Source organism: Panthera tigris, chromosome D4 (genome assembly GCF_018350195.1).
Source record: "Panthera tigris isolate Pti1 chromosome D4, P.tigris_Pti1_mat1.1, whole genome shotgun sequence".
Taxonomy (NCBI): domain Eukaryota; kingdom Metazoa; phylum Chordata; class Mammalia; order Carnivora; family Felidae; genus Panthera; species Panthera tigris.
In genome coordinates, this window is record NC_056672.1 from 51,166,324 (window position 1) to 51,185,606 (window position 19,283).

The following is a 19,283-nucleotide window of genomic DNA, read 5'->3' on the forward strand; positions in this document are numbered from 1 at the left end:
CACATATAGTTGACACAAAGCAAACTGAAGTTAAAAAAAAGATTTCAAGGTATGAGTCCAGACTAATCACTCTGAAGAGATTCTAATTCTCAGGCTTCATTCCTGTAAGATATTTTTAAGTGAGCCCAGGGTAGGTCAGGCGTCTGCTCAGGTGATTCTGACCACAGACCACATTTAAACACTGCTCTGTGTAGAGCTACTTCTTTCCTCCCTTAGTCTTTCTAAGTACAGCAGTGTGGTGGCAAACACTTGGTAATGGGAAGTCATATCTACTATTACAGCCTGTGTCTATTTGTAGGTGGTTAAATCTTCATTAATATAAAATGATAAATTGCTGGAATATTAATTATATTTTCTTTAAAGAATTCTCCATTATTGGGGCACCTGGGTGGCTCAATCAGTTGAGCATCTGACTTGGACTCTGGTCATGGTTTTTGTGAGTTCAAACCCCACAGAAAGTTCACTATTGTCAGCGTGGATGGGATCCTCTGTCCTCTCGCTCTCTGCCCCTCCCTCACTTGTGCACACGCACCTTCTCTCTCTCTCTCTAAAATAAAAATAAAAATATTGAAAAGAAATTCTCCATTATTTCCTTATTGAATATTTATATAATATTCATATACATTATAATTATAAATTTCATTAAATATATGAGCTAAGGTTAGGCACTGTGGAAGAAAATATATGGAAGGGAAAGAGAAAGATTTGACTTCAAGTTCTAATGCTTATCTCTTGGTTGAATGACTTTTAGAAAATTCTTCTCTACCCAAAATCAAGGAAAACAACCACATGATCTTTCTATATCCCTTCCAAAACTTAAATTCTATAATTATATTCAATGGCAATTCAAGACATATTAAAATTAAGTATATTTGCTTAGTTATCTAATTCTTTATAGTTAATTATTGTAGAGCATACCTAATTTTAAATGTGGTGCCATAGTTAAATGTCACAATGATAAAATAAAAGCAGGTCACTTTAGCATATTTTATTTGCGCTTTATGTCAGGGATAATTAATTATATTTGAAATATGGCACTCACTTTAAAATCATCATTTGATTAGTTTGCTAATACAGAAATGTATATATTATGTAATTATTAGGGGATGTGATGATTCCATATGGTAAGAAAAAAAAATCCCTTAATTATGTAACAAAAGGTTTATGTTTCCCTAAAAAAAAAAAATGTCAAGCTGCTATTTCATTCCACATGGTTGAAATCTTACTGATCTCTACAAACTCTATTCAAATGTCACTTCCCTCAAGACTTCCTTAAAAATAATCAATTCATATCCTCACCTTCAGATAGTTTATCATTTACCTCCTGTGTGATATTTATGTACGTTGTGTGATTTCACATTTTTGCACATATTATACTGTATGATGTATATCTTCCTCTTTGCCCACTAAATTGTGAGCATCTTAAGAGTAAAGACTCAACTACATTCATTTACATATCTCTCATCCTGGAGAAAATATGTAGCACAAGATAGGTTCTGAATAGATGTTTGTGAGTAAAACACATGATTATTTGTTTATCAAATTATAAATAAGCATATGATTAATTTGTAGTCATTTTCTCTGATAACTCTACAACTTAACTCTTTTGGCAGGAAGAGGAGGATTGAATTATGACCCTTAGGCATAAAGTATAAAGCTATACTGAGCCATAATTGTAATGAAATGTAAGAGAGTTCCCACTCTTTTCCCCTATGATGACTGCTATTTCAAAGTAGCAATTACCAAATTCTTTCAACAATACATTTGGTGCTCCTAATTAGCTGGTGCCCTGAGCATGTGTTTAGTGTTCTTGCTGGGATTGAAAACACTTAATATTTAAGAGAATGGGTCCTAGAATTAGAAGGAATTAGACTAAGCCCTAACTCTGCCATTTATTAACTATGTAATGTTAGACAATTTACCTCTCTGAAAATTGCTTGCCTTGTTTTCTCATCTGTAAACTAAGGGAGAAAACAATACCTACTCTCCTAAAATATACAAGAAGATTAAAAGAGAGTATTTAGATTCAGTTCTTAGCACATACAAAATATTTAATAAATGTAAAATTATAAACATTGGTATACAAGTGCCCCTATGCATCAGCACTCCTGTATCCCTTGGGTAAATTCCTGGCAGTGCTATTGCTGTGTCATAGGGTAGCTCTATTTGTAATTTTTTGAAGAACCTCCACTCTGTTTTACAGAGCAGCTGCACCAGTTTGCATTCCCACCAACAGTGTAAGAGGGTTCCCATTTCTCCACATCCTCACCAGCATCTGTAGTTTCCTGATTTGTTCATTTTAGCTACTCTGACCGGTATGAGATGGTATCAGTGTGGGTTTGGTTTGCATTTCCCTGATGATGAGTGATGTTGAGCATCATTTCATGTGTCTGTACCCCACTGTTTACAGCAGCGCTTTCAACAATAGCCAAATTATGGAAAGAGCCTAAATGTCCATCAACTGATGAATGTATAAAGAAGATATGGTTTATATATACAATGGAATACTACTCGGCAATGAGAAAGAATAAAACCATGCCATTTGTAGCAACGTGAATGGAACTGGAGAGTAATATGCTAAGTGAAATAAGTCAGGCAGAAAAAGACAGACACCATATGTTTTCACTCATATGTGGATCCTGAGAAACTTAACAGAAGGCCACGGGGGAAGGGAAGGGGGAAAAAGTTACAAACAGAGGGAGGGAAGCAAACCACAAGAGACTCTTAGATATGGGGAACAAAGGGTTGATGGTGAGTAGGGGCAGGGGAAAGTGGGTGATGAGCATTGAGGGCACTTTTTGGGATGAGCAATGGGTGTTGTATGTAAGCCAATTTGACAATAAATTATATTAAAAAAATAATAAATAAATAAATAAATAAATAAATAAATGTAAAGTTAGTGTCCATAACCTCTTGTTTATAATGGAAATTTTGATTGTAAAAGGAAATGTTTGCCCTGTTTCATCATTCGATATAATTCTTAATATTGGTTTAAAATAGGCTTTTTCGTTGTGTTAAAGAATTACCTATGTACGTATGTATGTATGTATTTATTCAAGTTTTTATTTTAATTACAGTTGGTTAACATACAGTGTAATATTAGATTCTGGTGTACAATATAGTGATTCAACACTTCCATACATCGCCCAGTGCTCATATCACAACAAGTGCATTCCTTAATACCCACCACCTATTTAACCCATCCTCCACCCACCATCCTATGACAATGGTCAGTGTGTTCTCTACAATGAAGTGTCTGTATCCTGTTTTGTTTCTCTGTTTCTTTTTTTTTCTTCCTGTTTTTATTTGCTTTTTTTTGAGTTTATTTATTTATTTTGAGAGACAGAGAAAGAGAGAGCAAGCAAGCACACACATGAACAGGGTAGGGGAAGAGACAGAGGGAAAGAGAGAATCCCAAACAGACTCTGCACTGTCACAGCAGAGCCCCATGTGGGGCTCAAACTCACAACTGTGAGATCATGACCTGAGCTGAAATAAAAAGTTGGACAATTAACCAACTAAGCCACCCAGGTGCCTCCCCCCAAGTTTTGACTTAAATTAAAGAATTATCTTTTTAAATCTGGAATAAATATTGTTCATTTCAACAAGTGTATTCTTAGTATCAATCAAAATACTCATATATATTTTTCTGCTTTGATCTATAAGTGTGATGAATCAACACTAGTCATTTTCCAATTTTAATTAATTCTAACATTTGCATGATTCACATATGTTATTCTTTTACTAGATTACTGGATTAATGTTTTCATATTGTTATTTTACTGTCTTTTTTTGTTTTAGTTTTACAAATAGATTGTTTTGATATCAGAACAAACGAACAGAGGAGATTCCATCTTTATCTTTTTTTTTTTTTTAATTTATTCACTTTTGAGAGTGAGAGAGACAGAGCACGAGCAGGGGAGGGGCAGGGAGAGAGGGAGACACAGAATCCGAAGCAGGCTCCAGGCTCTGAGCTGTCAGCACAGGGCCCGATGTGGGACTGGAACTCACGGACTGTGAGATCATGACCTGAGCTGAAGTCGGATGCTCAACCGACTGAGCCACCCAGGCATTCCCCCATCTTTATTTTTGAAGGGCCAATAATATAAAGACTATTTGATCTTTGTGCTTGCTTACTTTCAAAACTTATTCTTGACTTTTTGTTTTCTCTCAAATTTATGTAGTAGGAACACAAAGAAATACATATTTATTAAGTATTTACTGAGTGATAGACACTTTGCATAAATTATTTTTGCAATACACTTCTATAGTTAGTATTATTCCTATTTCTTAGATGTGGAAACATATTCAGAGTGGTTATTCTCTTTAACTAGGTTTTTGAAAACACAAGATTTGTATATAGGCCAGGCTGACTCCATTAGACCATCCTATGTCTAATCACAGAATTTAAAATGGAACAACGTCCTTTAAGAACACATTCCAGTGTGGAAATGGATGGGAAAAAATACTACTTCTCAATTTTACAATTTTGGAATAGACCAAGTTTAGTAAAGAAAAACAAATGGAATTCAGCAATTAAAAATGATATTCAAAAATAATTTAGCAGTTTTTAAATTTCTATTCTAAGGCAACTAAGTTTGCAATACTGCCAATAATATTATAAGAGAATAAAATTATATACATATATACAAATTATACATATATGTATATATATTTAATATATATATTAAATTCCCCTTAAAATTTTTGAAGTATGGGATGAAAAAGAGATGGATCATAAAAAGTAATAAGTAAGTTGGCTATCAATATACAAGTTGGCAGATATAATATAAAAATATTATAAAATAAATTTATTGTGGAAAAATGTGAATATAAAAGAAAAAAATTAAATCAACACCAAATGACACATTTGCAGATTTGGCAACGATATAGTAAGTCAAAAGTTAAGAAAGCCTGGCCTCAAATAGGGGAGTCTATCACTCAGGCGTTCTATACAATTTCTTACAGTTCTCATATTACCATATTTGCAACCTCACAAAGAAAATCTGGCTGCCCAAATAAAATTCCATCCCCCAAATACCCAAACATGGTGATGTGTAAATATAAATCAGAGAGTGGCCAAATACTCTAGAAGTAATCTTTTACTTGTTAAAACTGTTAAACTTCTTATTTAAACTGAACCACTCAAAAAGCCTCTTCTTAATTACAAAATCAGTTTTAGGAAGCATCAGATGACATTTTCTTGATATTTAGCAACACCATTTAACAGATAAGATAGGAACATTCCTTCATGATTACACAAATTTCAATTTAAACTTGTTGACTCACTATAAATCCTTGCTTAATCCTTGCTTCATCTGTTCTACTATATTTTCGTATATATTGTTCCTGATTAATTAGCACATGTATGTCACTGTTTGCCAGAGAGACAGAATGAGGCAGAGCAAAGGGATTATTTATATTCACTGCTATGGGTGAGGTGAGGATGTCGATTACTGTGGTTCTGGCTACAGGTCACAGGACTGGACCTTAGTATCATTGTTCTCTATAAAGGAAATGTGAACCACATTCAAAGATGTAAACATACACATACAAAGGTGTAAACACACACAAAGGTGTAAACTCTATAAAATTCAGGAAACTTTACTCTTGCTCCTTTCCTCCTTTTCTTCATGTCAAATCCATAGGTTTACACAAGGTAAAATAGTCACACCTTTTACCTTTTACACAAGGTAAAATAGTGAGTTTATATCTTTTCCCTGTATTTATCATTATTTTATAGCCAAACTGAGAGGAACGAGAGTTTCCCATCTGGTAAACAAGCCCTTGTGACTTAAGATTTTGAAGTATGAATGCCAGCAAGACTAAGCAAATTTCAAAGATTCTGTAATTGTTGAAGATGCTATGGTTGTTGATGGGGTATGTCATCAAATTACAATTTAAGATTTCTCATGGCAAATATCAAATATCTCTTCTTCTGCCCCAGTTTTTCTGAATACTATGGAATAAAGGTTATTATGACTATTGAAAAGTGCAGAATTTAGAGAAAATTTGGAGGTGATGTAGCAATTTATAAAATCTTTGTAAAAATTTCCCTTTCTGAAGAGAGCTTGTAATGGAGGGTACCTTGCTAGATAACGAAAATATCCTAAGATTCTGCATGTCAGAACAGACTCCATGCTTTCCAAGTTCTCCTGAGACACTGGAAAAGAAATGGACTATCCAACTTAATTAATTAAAAAAAAATAAATCCATGAAACCATGCATCTTTGACAAATCAATTAACGATGCTGCCTGTTGCTAAATTAGCTGACCTTCTGTTTAAAATAAAATTTCTGGGATGGCTAGTGGCATAGTTTAAAATTATCCAAGGTAATTCTGAAGGAATAAATCTTATAATAACTATATATATTTATAAAACTGTCACATATGAAGTAAATTGCATTAGGCAATACTTGAATCATTTTCTGCTCTATGTTTTTCACAAACACAAGGTATCTCTTTTGGAGGACTAATATCAATTCAACAACAACAAAAAAAGAGAGGCAAAAAGTTTAGAATGTTTAATTATTTGTTCCGTTCTAGGATTTCATTTACAGAAATAGCATACTGCCTTTTTTTTCTTCCTCCTGTCTTCCAGGTGTTAATTTCAAAAGCAGGTGCATCCTATTACACTGTATGTTAACTAACTGAGGTTTAAATAAAAACTTTAAAAAAAAAGTAGGTGCATCGACTATTCTATTTTCCAGGTTAGGATTTCAATGGAAACATCATGAAGTGTCCTGGCCAGAGCGGGGCTGTCTTTCCCAGGTCTCTGGCAGCGGTGTTGAGGCTGATTACATGGACCCATGCCACTAATTTCCATTGATTGCTTTCCTCTTTTCCACATTGTATGCCATGCTAACTTATAAGGAAATTAAGCCACTTGGTACTATCACTTCCATATAAGCCATGGCAGATTACAAAAAGGGTGACAACATTTTTCAGCTCTTCTCATCAAGAACAGGAATGTCTTGCGTCACCATTGAAACTATGTTCGCCTTAACTTTTGTAAATAAGATGAAAGAGGTCAAGTTGTATAAATCCCAATTCTAGGCCTCAAGAGCCCTTTCTTTGTGCACTAGGTGAATAAATATAGGCTAGGCTGCTGGAGAAAAGACTGGGTATAAGAGAACCAAGGACCCTGGGCCAACCGCCAGCCAATTGCTAGACGTAAGAGTGATACCACCTGGGGCCAGTCAGCCCCATTTAACACACCACCTGACCAACTTGAACATATATGATCAAGCCCAGTAACACCAGCAGAACCCAGTCAAAAGAAATGCCCAGAAAAATTATGGACTAAATTAATGGTAGTTGCTTTTAAGCCACGATATTTGGGAGTAGGATTTCACAAAGCAATTAATAACTGACATATAGCCCCATGTCATTTTAGTACATCCATGCAACAGCAAATTATTTACTACATTTTTGTACTATAATTTCACCTAGCACCCAGTTATTGCAACCATGCTAGATTTCTTTTTTACACTCTCTGTAAAATCAGGCACTATATTTACCTATACTCACGCCAATTGTTTCCACACATAACTACTGGGATTACATGAGAGTGTAGTACTTAAGGGGTCAGGTCCGAGCATCTCACAGACCATTTTTAGAACCCTTCCCACCAATATTGAGCCTTTGTTCTTAGACAAATGAGTAAATTTTCCTTTTTTCCTGTAAAAAAATGAGGATAATAATACCTACCTTATAGAGCTGCAGTGAAGAGAAAATAACATATTTAATGTTTTATGTGTAGTAGGTATTCCATGAATTTTTAGTTTTAAATTTTCCAGCACATTGCAGTGGCCCTAGTGATTTTGATTAATATATAACTAATATATTATTTCATCTCCTCTAACTCCCATGGTTTCTTTTCCTTAAATGCCTTTATATTCTGTATCTTCATAACGAAAAAAAAAAACTCACATAGAGCTTACTATATGAAAGAAATGACTGCATATACTCTCAATAGTGTGCAATGCTGCGGTCTTTTTCCTTTTATCATGACCTGGAACATTTCCATTGATATGGTTGATACCCAACATTATAGCCTTTTTATTTATTTTTCATTTTTTGGGATGGGGGTAGCCATTTTTCTAATTAGAAGCAAACTGAAAGGAAAATTGCATTTAATGATTCAGAACAATAAAATCAGGGCTCTTATCTGCTAAGACATCTTCTCCAAGGAGTAATGTCTTCATATTCATTGCACCAGCTGCCTACAACCTATGATAATCAGATATATTTTCACAACATGAAGGCTGTCTAAAGAAGTCAAAAAGGAAACTCCTTCAATGAGCAATTTCTTTAGAGTCTGACTATGGGTTTTTGTTGTTGTTGTTATTGTTCAATGCAAATAAATTTCTTTTTGAAATGTCTATTCAGTCTGTTTCTTTTTGAGATCCACTTTAGCCATATTTTCATTTCATGATTAAATTCATCTATACTATAATTTGCTTTACTTCAGAGGAGATAGACTCATTTGCTTTGAAGTTGAGCACATTTAAGATACTTTGAACTGTATTTCTGAAACTGTATTACTCAAAATGAAATTTTTCTTTTTGCCATTATGCAGGTCAAATGGAAGATTAACACACACACATACAACACACACACACACTATAATACAATAATATAAAATAAACATTTTTGAAAAAAAAGGCTTAAAACATCCACCCTGAAGTAAATGTGCCTATATTTATATGGCTATAGAAGAGACACACAATGCTTCCTAAAGCACATGATATATGTGAATATTTATTTACATAAAACAGTGGATGGGTAAATAGCTAGCTAGATGGATAGAAAATTAACCTAAAAAGTTGGAATCAGTTCAGGAATTCAAAGTACCTGCTCTTAATTTTTAAAATTGAACTTTGGAAGGTGACCAAAATGGTTCATTAAATTCAGATGACCAATGACAGTAGTGTACAAGGGGCACTAAAACTCAAGTAGGTGACACTTCTGAAACCTAGAAATAAAGTCGATTTACTCTGTACTTCTGGGGGATAAGTAACTGCCTCATTTACTGAAAAATACTGTCATCTGAAATATACATTGGACTTGCAATACCAGGACTGAACTCATATATCTGAAAAATAAGTAACATTGTTGTTGATGTTTTTACATAACATTGTAAGTTCAGTGAATCAAAAGTTACATTTACAACCATATCAGTTTAGAAGGTGGAAAAGATGGGGAATATTTTGCATGGAATAGCAAAAGTCTACCACCATTGCTAGAAAAACAACTCAAAACAATGTTTTATATTTTTTTGTTGTGTGTTAATTTGAAGGGAATCAATAGAAGGTTTTTTTAAACATACAGTATGCTGTAATAATTTTTATATCCATTTCCATGTTTGTAAAAGGTAAGGATGGAAAAGCTGAGAACCACAGGGCTTAAATGGGGGTTTAAGGTCCATTCAAAAGGGTGAGGCTCAGTAGATACCATCTGAGGGTGTGTGAATGGAAGGAAGGAAGTTACATCCAGTGCCTCTTCCTTGACTTCATGCCTAGATCGTTTCTGTTTTGATTAGCAACAAGAACACAGACCACCACTTGCCTGCCAAACCCCTCTTTAACAGTCAAGATCCAGCTCAGATGTTACTTCTTCCCTTCTTTCCTCTATGATCTCATAGCATGAGGTTCAGATTTTTATCAGAACTCTTATTATATTTGACTGTAGTTTTCTTTTTAAAGGCATCCTCTTTTTCTCTCTCCTTCTTTTCATCCCTTCCTCCCTTCTTCCCCTATTTTGTTCTTGCTCTCACCTAGGCTTCTCTGCAATGTTAGTATCCCTTCAGAGGGCAAGGAGATTAAATTTTCATCTCATTGATTCATCCATTTGCTTGATACAAACATTTGTTGAGCCCTTACTATAAGACAGGTACTTTACGAGTGACTAATGATACAAAATTTTTTTGAAAAGCACAGCTTCCACTGTCAAGAGACATTTTATCTAATTGGGAAAACTGAGTAGTATATGTATGATCACTGTATTACCTCAAATATATTATGAAGAGTAAAGTGCTATGAGATCAAATGGGAAGAACCCTTCATATGGAATGAAAGGGTCCAAGAAAATTTCTTGCAAACAAGGACATTTAATGGGAGGTTTGTAGAATAAATGGGAGGGGAAAGAGTATGTGTAAAGGCTTAGTGGTGAGATAGATCATGATCAGCAAATAGGGAAGAGGTTCCCCATTACTCAAGCGTAGAGTGAATGCCTATTGTTTTATCACAGAGTGTGCCATGTAGTAGGACCTTAATAAATGGTGAATGAAGACTGAATAAAGCTTTGTGAACAATATCGCACGGTTGACAAGTCTACAAAATGGAGCTTTATTTGCGGACAAAGGAGGTCAGAAAGGGAGTTTAGGGTCTGCTTCTTGCCATCATTCAGTACACAGTATTAACTAGCTGAGGCTTTCAGTGATATGTCAAAATACATCGTGTCTTGAGGGTAGAGAGGTCAAGAATAGCTTTATCTGTGAGGGGTCTTTTTAGCTACCACATATTATGATAAGTAAACAGAGCCAGGCCTTTTAGCACCCAAGCGGTGTTTTAGAAAACCTGCACTCTGGTTTTTCATCTCTCAGATGTTTTGTATTTCAAAATTCTTTTCATTTCCTGTTTCTCTTTCATTTAAAAACCACACAGGAATCCTCCCTGTATGCCAGACACCATACTATATACTCACAAGGATACAAAAATGTTAAGACACGAAAGACATAGTCTAGAGGAAAAGACAAACTCATTAAGAACTCCCTTCTTCTCAGGGTTCTGCTAGAAGTAAATAGTGGGAAACTTGAGGGGTTTCTTGCAAGTTACCTAGCCCACCTGCTATTAAATGTTCCTTCTTTTTTATTTTTTATTTTTTTTAATGCTTATTTATTTTTGAGGCAGGGAGAGACAGAGAGCATGAACGGGGGAGGGTCAGAGAGAAAGGGAGACGCAGAATCTGAAATAGGCTCTAGGCTCTGAGCTGTGAGCACAGAGCCCGACGCGGGGCTGGAACTCACAGACCCCGAGATCATGACCTGAACCGAAGTCGGACGCTTAACCGACTGAGCCACCCAAGCGCCCCAAATGTTCCTTCTTATATCGGCCTGTGTGAAGGGGTAAGGTCTCTTCACCATAGCTATTTTTATTTATGGAGCATCATGATGTACTTTGCATTTGATATATGTATTCTCTCCTTAATCTTCACCATAACTCTTTGAGGGAATAATTTTCATTTCTAATACAAAGAAGCTGAAGCTGTTTACTTATAAAGGTTAAGTCATTTGCTTAAATTCATACAACTAATAAGTGATAGAGATAGATTTTGCAAAGGCATGTCTCTCATTCTTAAACCCTGGGTTTTGAATTTCTTTCCTGACATTGCCTTCTTGCCAAGCATATCATGATCCCATTCCCCAGACTCTTAAGTGAATGTAAAATCAATCCAAGATAAGTATCACGATAATACATTCTAGACCTTATTCTCCACTCCCCCAAACAATATCACATCTGTGTTTCTCTTGCACTGACTGTGTGTGTGCGTGTGTGTGTGTGTGTGTGTGTGTGTAATACAGTTAGGTACAGCCAGGCCAGGAGCAGCATGAAACATATACAATCATTTCCCCAGGATTTTTTAACACAGCAAAATATTCCTTAATCATAAAAAGGTAACGGGTTGAAACCAGTTATAGTCATGCATCACTTCCTCATTTAAAATGATGCCTCTCCTAATAATGTAATTTCACAGAACAATAAACAAAACAGCCATCTATTTGGTTTTTATATTTCATCTCAGGATCAGGAGCAAGAGTTTCTGATATTTGAGAGGATTCTTTGGGCAATCTTTGAGAAAAGTGTTTAAGAAAATCACAATGTGAAAAATAAGCAAGGGTGGAAGGGGGAATCTTGTCTGCCTGAGCCCTCTGCTTGATAAAGCGGAACAGCTGCTTCTCCATAAAGGAAGGAAACTATAAGGTTTAGACTGTGTTTTCATTTTCCAAAAGTAGGCCATTTTCATGTCTAATCAATTCTCTGGTTCATCAGAATGGTTAATTGCTGAGAAAGTCATCTGATCAAAACAATTGGACCTTATCAACTACCTGGCAATGCAGTGGGGTTTTCAGTCATCAGCCTCAATTGACTCAAAAATGGGTGATTTAATCAGAGGAGTGAGGCTATTATAAAGCTTGACCCTGCTTTGCAACAGGGCCATGGTGGACTCAAATGTATTTGCCATTGGTTATAGCAGTAGGAGCACAAACCTTAGAATCACAAGTCTTAATTTGAAACCACCTCTACCATTTAGAGATGACTTTTGCCAATTTGATTTTTTCAGTGTTCCTTCAACTGTATAATACTAAAATTAATATCTACTGCATATAGGGAGAATGTAAAATAGCATGAAATAGTAAACTATGAGTATATCCTAGTTCTGTTCTATTATTCTGTAATTAAAAGGCAATCCTAGCAATACAAGCAGGTAGCTGGAGAAAACATGATTCTTTATCTCACCATAACTATCTAACTCATTAAATAACTTTGGTTGAAATAAAGCACGATGTTTACTTACATACTTTTTTGACAATTGTATCATAGCAGTGGGAAATGGAAACGGTACCATTCTAATAAATCATCTTAACAGCTCAGTAAGTTTTTAATGTTGGCTTAGCACTTTTATCTCTTTAAAGAAAAATGAGATAGACATAAAGAGTTTTCTGCTATTATTCTGCCTCTGCAAACTTCCAGAACATACCATAAAGGCACTGTGCATTAGGAACACATTGCATATCCTGACTTTTTTCTTCGCAAAACCTCAGAGGGGATTTAAATGTTAACCCCAAAATGTCATATAGTAATAATAAAGCCCTCTCTTCTTTCCATTACAGACTAAGGGCAATGTGTTAGTTCCAAAGATATATTCCTTTGGTTTATGAATCATATAAAAAAAAAGTTGCATCAAGAAATATCATGGTCTCTTTAGTGGATGAAGCCCACCTCTCCTTAACCATTTTTTAATATGTAGTGGCAAACTAAAAATACGGAGCTCTGAATAAGTGATAACATTATATGGGTGGTTCAATAGGCCGAGGTCTTCCACTTTTCAATTGACAACCCTGAAATGCTAGAGATTTGCAATAACCCAAGGAATTCTTTAGCTTTTGTGTAGAAATTGGTGGCGAAAATAGTCAAGTTTTTACACAAAACCAGTTATTTACTATCCTTACCACCACTAAAATATTTCTAATTTTTCATTTCTGTCTGTTCTTTGTTGGTTTCTTAACCTTATCAAAAATGCTGCCCATGGTGTTCATTTGGACCTGAATTCATATATTTAAGTTGAGAAGTGAAGGAAAAGAGGGGTAGAAGCAAGAAATTGAAGATAGCCCAGACAGCGTGTAATGAGATTTGCAGTTACTCAACAAACATGTATTAAATCACTGCCTTTGCAATCCCCTGAGGCACCTACAAGGATAAGTTAGACATATCTACAGATTGCTCCCATTGAGTTAGATATACATGTCTGATTCCCAAAAGCCATCAGGAAGGACTCTGAGTAAGTAATCCCCATGTTGATAGAGGAGGGATAGTGCTTTCCTACAATGTGTGTGTGTGTGTGTGTGTGTGTGTGTGTGTGTGTGTGTGTAATTTTAAGTAGTTTGTTACAACTCTTTGTTATTAATTTTTTTTAATGTTTACTTATTTTTGAGAGAGAGAGAGAGAGACAGAGACAGAGTGTGAGCAGGGAGGGGCAGAGAGAGAGGGAGATACAGAATCTGAAACAGGCTCCAGGCTCTGAGCTGTCAGCACAGAGCATGACATGGGGCTCCAACTCATGAGCCACTAGGTCATGACCTGAGTGAAGTTGGAGGCTTAACGGACTGAACTCCCCAGGTGCCCCTAGTTTATTGCAACTCTTAAAGATTCATATGCATATGCTTCATTCCAATGCTGATTGAGTAATTGAGAACAGCTGGCTGGAGCACAGTGTAGAAAAACACCCTGAGGTTGCTTGCAGGCTTGACAGAAGAGGACCCTGGTCAGAGTGTTGGCCACATGAATGAGGTAGGTGAAAGGCACCAACTGTGTTTTCAATGTATCATCCGAGGACCCACGAGATAAAATTCAAGCTTACTAGTATGGCATACAAGATGTGTACTCCATATTGCATCCTATATTTTGGCATAGCACAAAGGATAAGATACTTACAGTTTACTTGATGTGTCATACTGTTTCATATCTCAGAATCTTTACTCGCACAACTCCTTTTTTCTGGGATAATGTATTTCTCATCCCAACATCACTTTCCCAGAGACTTCTGATATCACTATAGCCTAAACAGATCTGACTTATTTTGTTTCCCCGCATTACTCTGTAGAGGACTTTAGCATACTACTATATATATATATATATACATATACACACATATATATATACACACATATATATATACATATATATATATATATATATATATATATATATACACAAACACATACACACACACACACACACACACACATATATATATATATATATATAATGGCATTGTTTGCATTTACTATCACATGAGTGATCTATTTCTGAGCAACAAATTTGCTCTAGAACTTAATAGCTTAAAATAACAAATATCTGTTTTCTCGTGGTGTCTTTATCAGGAACCTAAGATTGGCTCAGTTGATGGTTCTGGCTTAAGGTCTTTTATTAGTTTGTGGTCAAGGTTTTCAGCCAGGGCTGCGGTCATTTCAAGACCTGGTGGAAGCTGAAAGATCCATTCCCAAGCTCGCTCATATGATTGTTGTTAAAGCCTCAATTTCTTTCATGCCATTGGACTGAGGAGTTCAGTCCTTCACTGTACCAGTGGGTTGCTCCATTGGCTTCTCGCAACACAGCAACTTGCTTACCCCAGTACAAGTGATTCAAGAAAAGAAAGAGGCCCAAGGAAGAAGCCATAGTCCTTTTAATAATCTAGTATCAGAAGTGACATCCCATTATATGCCACATTCTATTCATCAGAAACAAGTTAGTAAGTTTAGCACACACTTAAAAGAAAGATATCACACAAGGGCATGAATACTGAGTCAGGAATCATTGCCAGTCATCTAAGAGTCAGCATACCACATACAGTATCTTCCCCAACTGGGATGAAACTAAAATTAATTTCTCTGTGTTTTGCTATCATCTGCCTCATGTCTGGCACAGAAAATACAGAAGAAAGGAAGAAGAAAGGGTGGGAGAAAGAGACAGTGAGAACCACCAAAGTCAAATTACGAAGTAAATCCCTTAAATAATTGGAAATTACCAATCTATAAAACTATTATTTGGAAGAAATAAACACAGTTTTAATATCTTAACCAAGTTTCCAATTCATGAAATTTCTAGTAATGTGGGCTTTAGGTACAATACTTAACAGAAAAAGAATTTGCAGCTTAACAACTGTTACATAGGTCTAGAAAAGAGTCTCTGAAGTTTGAAAAAAAGACCAATTATGTTCATTCTCCCAGTTCATAGAGGCTCCTTGCAGTATATTTTGTGACTCTTCCAAAAGGCCCTGTGGCTGAAACACTGGCATTTTGGATGCAGTTTTATGTAATAAACAGAAGTTCAATTAACTTAAATGGACTATCTGAAATGTTTTATCTGAAGTGAATTCTAATTTAGGCTGATTTCTTCTCAGATGCAAGATGGAAAAATGTCCAGCCTCTTGCTTAAAAATACTTGATGTGGCATTTTTTTCCCTTTGAAGTGTAGCTTTTACTCACATACTCCCTCCCTCTCCTTAAACATATAGATGATGGGAAAACACACATGATTAAAATCTGGTCCCTGCTCTCCGAATCCAGGGCACACACATCCAGATAGCCATCTGACCAAATAACCATAACATAATGTGAATGTACTAGTATATAAAATAACCACAATATGTGAAATAATATTATGTTTATGTAATATACAAAGTACTGTAGGGTCATAGGAAAAGGGTGATTATTCTTGCCTGGGATAAATCAGAAGGTCACACACATTAGATATGATATAAGCCTTAATAAGAAAAAAGTAAATATATGGTGGTTTGTCGTCTTCTTTAAAAGAAAGAAGTAATAGGAGGAAGATGATTTATTTATGGGTCAAATTTCCTGAAACATTTACTGAACTGTACTAAAAGCCCACTTTGACATTAAAAGACATTATTTGACCTACCATTGTATTGGATTTCAATAAATCATTCTGTCCTAATAAACACCAATTTAATTAGTAAAATAACAAAATATTTACTATTCCACATTAAATAGGAGCATTTCAATTGTTGTTTCAAAAAAAGAAAGGAAATAATGATGAAGAATCACAAAGCAAAACCTTCCTTGTCACTGTTCAGAGAGGCAACTATAATAGTTTCCAGTTCAGCTTAACTGTGATTCACTTTGTAGCAATTTAAATATACATACAATAAATTTATTCACATGAGTTAATTTGATTGTAGCTTTAGAACTAATGAGGGACAGTTTGAATGCTTTCAGACCTGAATTCTGTCTCCATTTTCTTTGCATTTATGGTCACATTAATCATGAAAGTAGAATAGGAAAATGTTCTAACATATACTTTAACTATATTAATTGCACTTTTAAGACAAATGATTCTTATGTTTGTATTTTATTCTGATTAATTACTATAATAGAACATTACAGATAAAAGGGCTGTTAACTTAAGCTTTAACTATATGTTCAACTTAGCCAAATACACTGAAGATTAATCACAATTCCATTCACAGAAAACAAATGTTGTATGAAGACTTGTTTGAAATTCTAGAGAGAGTTTGAACAGGTGGGAAGTGACACTATATAGCCCTGTAAGAATATGCATCTTTTTTATTCCAATCTTGGGTTCTCTTGAAAAAAAATCTGGGGGCAGGAAGACTAGACAACAATTGAGCATTCTTAGACATAACTTTTTAGCATCAAAATAGCTATCATCTCTCTGAAATAGCAGTGAATTGCAGAGGTGGAATAGCTAAGATGGTTTGGTGATGGGGCATTACTGAATAAAATTTAGAGTTGGAATTTAGAAAGTATATAATACGTGATCTGGAAGACTTTCTAAATTAAAAAAAAAAAATTCCAAGTTAGTCAACTCTGTCCTCCCCTCCCAGCTACCTTATTCCAAACCTATAAAATGGGAAGATCTAGACCATTGGATATAGAGATTGTTGTCTATAGTTCTTTCCTCTTATTTTTTCCACAGATATCATTTGCAAATCTGTATGTCAGGTATTGTGCTGAGCCAGATTGGCCTCTCGACTTAAGGTTTTATGACCCAGCAAGAGGAGACAGACCTCATTAAATATAACACTGTGCTGATGGAAAGAAGGTACAGATTGGAGATCTATTTCTAAAAGTGAATACAGTAATCTTGATTAGAGACTTGAGAGATGCTATTTTTTCTTTTCTGCATTTGATTTCTGTCAAGCTGGAGGTGTTCTGTTTCAACATTCTCCATAAATGCCTCACTCTCTTCTGTTTTCTGGTCCAAAACTGTCAACATATTTTCTTCAAATGGGAAGGTTAAAACAATCTAACACAAATGTTTCTCTTTACTTTCTTCTCTGATCCATATTTGAACCCACCTTTATTTCATTCTCTACTTTCGTTCACATCCTGGATTTTCTCTATTCTTTTTGAAATGTTTACTGGCCTTTTTTTCTATGCAAATGTTCTATTCTTAATATTAACATTTGCACAAAAGAAAAATAAGGGAGTTGGAGTGCTCAGGTGGCTTAGTGGGTTGAGCGTCCAACTATTGATTTTGGCTCAGGTCATGATCCTAGGGTCCTGGGATTGAGCCCTTCATCAGGCTTGGGGCTAAGCATGGAGCCTGCTTAAGATTCTCTCTCTCTCTTCTTCCCTCTTCCCATCTCCCTTGCATATAATCTCTCTCTCTCTCTAAGATTAAAGAAGAAGAAGCAGAAGAGAAAAGAAAAGAAAAGAAAAGAAAAGAAAAGAAAAGAAAAGAAAAGAAAAGAAAAGAAAAGAAGAGGAATAAGAAGGAGGAGGAGAAAGAAAGAAAAAGGAAGGAAGGAAGGGAGGGAGGAAGGAAGGAAGGAAGGAAAGAAGGGGGAGAAAGCATTGGTGTAACCTATAAAGAAAATATTTTACCATTCTACAGATGGTTTAGACCACTCCATATTCTCTCCTGAACAAAGATAACATGTAAATTTTTCTTTTCTCACACTTTCATTCACTTTTTAAAATGTATTACCTTTTATCAAGGCTGACATTTTTTTTTCTTTGGCAAATTTTACTTTTGGGAAAAGGACTATATCACACATAGAATTTTTTATAGTAAAAAATATAGGATAAGCATTTGATTCATAAATATTCAGACAAAATCACTAAAGAGAAGAGTTAGGCACTAGAGACCAACTCCTATAGGATATAAGCACTTTAATTCATGCTAAATGAATTAAAGGGAAAAAAATTTTATTGTGAAGTAACTCAATTCTTATTTATCATAAGTCATTTTAACCATGTTTCATAATTTGATGACCTAGAAGTTTTAGGAGTGTGTAACCTAAGAATTACTCCTATCACATCTATAATAGAAATATTATTATACATACGAAGTAAGGTTGTTGTGCTTTGCTGCCAGGAAAACTCCTAAATTAGGAAAAGCTGCAACACCTTATCTTCTAAGTCTATGGAAACACTCAGTGAGGCAGTGGATAAAACAGGAGTTGCCCCCACATAACTTCTCATGAACTCAGCTATGAAGTTTGATGCCCAACTGTCATTCCATCTCCCTTCAAGATTTCTGCAAAGGACTAATGAACTTAATGAAGAATGAGAATGTAATGGAAGATGAACAACGTAGACTGGTTGTTGGAATGCAGGGTTATATATCTGCCCCTTGGTCTCCATTCCTGATTTATAGGAGAGAATATGCCTTCTACTGAGAATATGCCTTCTACTTTGTGCATAAATCAGTTCTCTCCTTGGACAATGGAGCATCAGAATAAGGAGGAAAGTGATACAACAAAAGACCAAGTAATATTGCAGTTATTATGTACAATGGGGTCAATAGAGAGTAATAAAAATGAATATAAAAGATAACAGAATGAACAAAACTTGGTAAAGTCTTAGATAAATCAATGGAAACAGTGGACTGGGAAAATGTGAGGTTTTAGAGGAGTAAATGCTGATTGACTGACAGGCTGGTTCATGTTCTTGCCACTTACTTCATTCTTTGGACTTCTATTTGTGTCTGTCAGCAGGATCCACAGTAAAG

The 19,283-nt window shown here is 35.2% G+C and overlaps 1 long non-coding RNA gene across 1 annotated transcript in view; it reads left to right on the forward strand.

Moving 5' to 3' along the window:
* Positions 1-17,325, forward strand: part of LOC122233176 — a 52,356-nt gene extending 35,031 nt beyond the window's left edge. The window contains exon 3 of the long non-coding RNA XR_006210671.1: positions 17,244-17,325. This is a non-coding gene — a long non-coding RNA (uncharacterized LOC122233176). The remainder of the gene's footprint in view (positions 1-17,243) is intronic.
* Positions 17,326-19,283: the final 1,958 nt, after the last annotated feature.